General features: G+C 42.7%; 1 pseudogene; it reads left to right on the top strand.

Moving 5' to 3' along the window:
- The first annotated feature begins 4,941 nt into the window (after nt 1-4,941).
- On the top strand, nt 4,942-5,059 carry LOC126425561 (5S ribosomal RNA; annotated as a pseudogene).
- Nucleotides 5,060-6,151: the final 1,092 nt, after the last annotated feature.

Genomic DNA, 6,151 nt, shown 5'->3' with positions numbered 1-6,151 from the left:
CGGACCGCCGCCGCACACTGAACTTAGGGTTATTGTGCAGTTCGGCCCGCAGTGGCCCCCACAAGAACATCTCATACCAGACGAGTGTAACCCCAAATGCTTGCGTGGTAGAGTAGTTATGGTGTGTGTGTGTGTGTGTGTGTGTGTGTGTGTGTGTGTGTGTGTGTGTGTGTGTGTGTGCATTGTGTATTGTGTACTAAAGAGGCTTCATCCTGTAACCCTCAGTGGTTCAAAATCTCACAACAGGCCACAGCAGTCCTCCCACCCTACTGCCGCCCAACACTGAACCCAAGGTTACTGTGTGGTTCTGTCCCAAGTGGACCGTCCCAGGAACGTCTCATATTAGACGCGTGTAACGCCAAATGTTGGCGTGGTTGACTAATTATGGTGTACGCGTACGCGGAGACAGTGTTTGTGCAGCTATCGCCACCACAGTGCAACTGAGGCAGAATAAGGGTAAACAGCCCGCATTCGCCGAGGGGGGTGGAAAACCGCCTTAAAAACCATCCACATGATGGGCGGCAAACTAGACCTTGACATCCGCTGGGTGGATTCGTGCTGGGGACCGGGATGCCTACCCGCTCGGGAAGCAGCGCATTAGACCGCGTGGCTAGCCCGGCAGGCTTTGTGTATCTTACTTTGTGACATTTCGTGTTCAGTGACGAACTTACCCCCGTATTACAAGCTGAAACTAGTAATACAATGAACAACGTTTTTAATGGGCTTTTTGAACATGCACCATGTTCAACGATTCTTCCACCTTCTTCCTGATGCAGATAAATTTCACAAATGAGTTGCAGTTGGGGCAAAACCAGGAAGAACCAATAAGATAAAACCGGAACTACGTAATATTACCTCATGACATCATTACGTGTAACTTATAAGTGTGACGTAAGCTGTACACACTATTAAATTTACGCTACTTCTGTGTAGACGTTTTAATAACTACAATTAAATAAATACATTTATAATTTACATTTATTTTGCTATAGTTTGTAGATTGTTTTGTGACTAATAATTTTATTAACTATTTCTTGCTGAAGTAGTATATTTTTATTTGAGATGGGACCTTTAAGCGATTTATAAGGTCAGGAAATTTGGACGTGGCTTAACAGCTGTCCGGGAAGAGCGCCACATAGCTCAGTTCTTCGAACCTGAATGTACTAGAACACCTACAGTGTCAGATGACATGGGTACTTTCCTGCTTAATGCAAACTTATTTTGTGGAGAGGAATCAGATACAACAGAAAGCACAATGCCAGATTACCAGTACACAACAGAGTAAGTTATTGCTTCTTCTACATATCATGGTCCGTCGACTGATGCGGAAACACAGTCTTCATTCACTGTATCATTGAAAGGTGTAGAGCCAAAAATGTTCAAATGTGTGTGAAATCTTATGGGAATTATCTGCTAAGGTCATCTGTCCCTAAGCTTACACACTACTTAACCTAAATTATCCTAAGGACAAACACACACACCCACGCACGAGGGAGGACTCGAACCTCCGCCGGGACCAGCCGACCAGTCCATGACTGCAGCGCCCAGACCGCTCGGCTAATCCCGCGCGGCAGTGTAGAGCCAGTTCCTCTTTATGAACGACCATCATCAACGAGGTGAAGATGAAAATCCGCAATGATCACGGAGTATCTCTACAAAAATGACATCAACGTGACAAAAGCATTCTCCCGGCGGGTTAAAAAAATTTTGAAAGAGAACTGCTTTACGTCACAAAAAAGAGAACATACTGTAGACGTGTGAGACACTTCGTTTGAAGATGAATATGAAACGCCTGGTCTTCTTTGGAAAGAGACCTACTCGTCAACAAGAGAATCTGATGACTTAGTAAAGTATTTAAGGGGGGTAGGACGTCAAAAGGGCTGACTTGGAGCAGGAGAGGCACCGCAGGACATTTTAATTTCCACTGTCTATACTTTTACAATTAAATCCATAAAACTTTGTCAGCATGAGCAGGAAGGATTCAGGATTCACGCTCATAGCAGTGGAAGTTCAAAAATATAACAAAATAATTTTTTTTGCATGCTAAATTTCATCATTTTTTCACTTACTATTGGTTGCATTTGTTGCTATAGGTGCACTTATCTTCATAAGTAAGAGAGACTATTCGATGAATTTTGCACAGCATACAAACCATACTTACAGTTGTGTGAAACTCTAGAATCTACTTAATTTATGAAAAAATGAATGAGCTGTTACGTTTTAAACTTCATGTTTTGAAAAAGAATCAAATTTTGTAGTTAATTATCTCAATTTTTACCACAGTTCTTAATAGATTTGGAAGATTCTAGAGTTTCATACACCTATAAGTATGGTTTGTATGCAGTGCAAAATTCATCAAAGAATCTCTGTTACTTGTGGAGAAAAATGTATCTATACCAACAAATGCAGACAATAGTAAGCGAAAAAATGATGAAAATTCAGATATATAAAAATTTATTTTGTTATGTTTTAGAATTTCCGCTGCTATGAGTGTGAATCCCTAATCCTTCCTGGTCATGCTGATAAAATTTTATGAATTTATGTGTGAAAGTATAGACAGTAGAGAATAAAATGTCCTGTGGTGCCTCTCCTGCTCCAAGTCGGCCCGTTTGACGTCCTACCCCCCTTAAAGTATATAAAATTGACCTGTAAGGAAGGTGGACTGAAGATGACTTGAATGATTATCAATGTATCGCATACTTCAGACGGAAAATGTAACATTGCCCGTTTGTGCCCCACTTGCTTTCACTCCAAGGTACGGAGTATAACCACATGCAGCATAGTGCTTACCTATATTAAAAATAATTTCAACCACGAAAACTAATTCATTAGTGATTCGTCTGTTTGTTTTATATGTGTCTGTATTGTCATACGACAAATAAATAAATAAAATTCATCATAGTCAATATATATAGTTCATGCCTTGTTTACCTTTGAAGTCCCTACCCTGGAAACTGCCACTGTTGTGTAGCTTTCTCCTTAGCTAACCCGTTATACTCCAGTTTCCCCTACACTGCCTCTAAGGAAGAAATTCACTGTGTTTTTTGGTCACACCCCTTACATACTTAAACTAAGAGATTCAGTCATCTTAATCGCTCGTCAGCTCGCCCTGCTCTCCCTCACAAACTGTGGTACTCCATTTAAAACAGAAGCTAGAGTACACGTTAAAGCAGTGCAGCCAAATAAATGCAGGCTGTGTCGCCGAGTGATGAATGCTGTCGGCAGCACCGCCATCTGGTAAGTGCAGGTGCGGTCTGGACAAGGGAGAACCTGCAGCAGTTCCCACTGGAGACAGGCCTGCCTGCTCCATCATTGGCCACTCCTCTGTCGCCGTAATCCACTTTGTTGTCCTCATCCACTCCCACTCCCACTCCTCACTCCTTGTTTTTATTTCGTTCCTTTCTCAGTCCACTCATATCTCCCTCTCTGCACGTAACGAAACTCGGCACACACTGCTCTTCTTTTATCGAAACACACACACACGCTCTCTCTCTCTCTCTCTCTCTCTCTCTCTCTCTCTCTCACACACACACACACACACACACACACACACACACACACACACACACACACACACACACACACACACCAACCAGACGAACGGAGACGGAAACCAAAGACATGCACAGTGCATTAGCAGGATGAGGATAGAGGTGGATGCAGAGACAGGCTGGAATGACGTTCCGAGCCCCTCTGGCTGCCGTATATTTCTCTCGCATCTGTCAGCTGATGCCACGACGGTGATATACAGTCACATCCAGGCCTTTCTGGAGGTATCCGCCCAGAGCCCCTGCAATCCCTAGCGACGCTCTGTCTATACCCTGCAAATGAAATTATGTTCCTATGGAAGCGTCTATTGCTCCCGGCATTCGACTTTCCTCCACTTCCTCACATATCACTCCCTCAGTCACAGTAGGCCCTACTGCACGCTAGCGACATACTAGGGTAGTTATGTTCTCCCAGACTACTTGTCTACGCTAATTTTCTAACCAGCGTTTAGGATCTCATCTGCCAACTGTGCAACGACGCGTGTTACGGCACCTTTCCCATCCCAAAACTACATTTGTTACTATTTTTTGTTCCGAAATCTAGAAGGCAAACAGAATAGTACAAACAATTGTTGTGCTCTTTTGTCCCATGACTGGTTTGCTGCAGCTCTCCCAGATACCCTATCTGTGCTAGTATCTTCACTCCGCTACTTACTGCAACCTATTACTCATCTGAACCTTCGTACTGTATTCAAACCTTGGTTTACCTCAGTTTTTACACTCAACGCTTTCCCTTAGCACCAAGTTGACGATTCCTCTTTGCATCAGGACACATGTGTTGAATTTAGAATTCATTTATGTAGATTTTTTCTACAAATAGTATTGATACTTTATGATTTATTTTTGTTTATTTTGAATTTTCTTTTATTAGTTATTTGTGTTTTAATTAGTGTTGCTTGTTTAGCTTTATTAGAGCGTACTATCAACCGACCCCTCCTCTATGTCATATAGTGCCACAAATTTTGTTTCCTTCAATACGACTCACTATCTCCTCATCAGTTATTCGATCAACCCATACAATATTTAGTTTTGTCTGTAGCACTACATTTCAGAAGCCACACCTCTCATCTTGTCTAAAGTGTTTATTGCCCACTTTTCACTTCTGTACAAGGCTATCCTCGAGAAACATACCTATAGAAAAGACTTCCAAACAAATATGTAATGCATGTAAAAAAATATCTCTTTTTCATACATTTTTAAACTTTTTGTCATAATCAGTCTGCATTTTCCATTCACTCCAATTCGATCATCATCATTTAGTTGCTGCCCAAACAGAAAAAAATATTATGTACTTTAGTTTCTGTTTTGCTACCTAATTCCTTTAGCAATGCTTGATTTTTACTCGTCTACATTCCAAGACACTTGTTTTACTGTTGTCTATGTTTAACATGTGGGCAACGGCCTTGCCGCAGTGGCTACACCGGTTCCCGTGAGATCACCGAAGTTAAGCACTGTCGGGCGTGGTCGGCACTTGGATGGGTGACCATCCAGGCCGCCATGCTCTGTTGCCAGATACCAATTGAGTAACTACTCTACCGAATAGTAGCGGTTGCGTTCAAGAATACCATCATATGGACCGGGAGAGCGGTGTGCTGATCCCCCCCCCCCCCTGCCTCTCCTATCCACATCCTCCGCTGAGGATGACACGGCGGTCGGATGGTCCCGGTAGGCCACTCGTGGCCTGAAGACGGAGGGAGTGCCACGTTTAACCTGTAACCTTTTAAGAAATCGCTGTCTATTATGTTCTAGTGCTCCTCGAAGTCCCGTGCTGTCTCTAACAGAATGACAATGTGATCGGCAAAGCGCAATGGTTTAATTATTTTCCGTGGACTTTAATTCCGTTTCCAAATTTCCCCATGATTTCTTTTATTTGTTGCTCAACGCACAGGTTATGTAACATCAAGTTTGGACTAAACTCACTTTCTTCTCAACCACCGCTTTCATTTCATGCCATTCGACTCTTACTACTGCGGTCTGATTTTTGTACAAGTTTTACATAACCTACAGTTTGTAACACTTCCGTTTATTTTAGCCGACCTTATCTGATCTGGTCGAATAGCAGCCCAATAATTATTACTAATGTGACCGTGTACCTAATGGGGCTGGCAATCTGGATTGACTGCTACGGAAGTTGTTACTTTCCAGTTCGTCTTTCTCAAATGCTGTAATAATGAAATGTCTGGTAACAAGAAAAACACCAACACAGTTTCACTAATTATGTACCTATATTCGTCTCAAAAACACAAAGAGGAGGACACAGCCACTGCCTTCGTCATACATATCTAATTACGGCTTCTTCATTTTTCATTATCGTCACACGTTAATCCATCACTGCACTCCAACACTGCAATCCAACACTGCAATCCAAAGTGATGCCGGCGCGGTAGACGCGAAACCAAAATATCGGCACTATAATGTCACTAATCACTTTCGTAATAATACTTCTTCACCTTCCCGATATTTTTCTAGTGCAAAGGGGTTAAACCACGGCGATGGCAACTCCCTTTGTCGTTAAAGCCTGGCATTACCACAACTGGCCTCCACACACCTCTACCCGCAACGTGGCACTCTCTGAACTCCACACTCGCTCTCGCAACACGACA

The sequence above is a fragment of the Schistocerca serialis genome, chromosome 10 (assembly GCF_023864345.2).
Source record: "Schistocerca serialis cubense isolate TAMUIC-IGC-003099 chromosome 10, iqSchSeri2.2, whole genome shotgun sequence".
Taxonomy (NCBI): domain Eukaryota; kingdom Metazoa; phylum Arthropoda; class Insecta; order Orthoptera; family Acrididae; genus Schistocerca; species Schistocerca serialis.
This window is presented reverse-complemented; position numbering and strand designations above follow the sequence as displayed.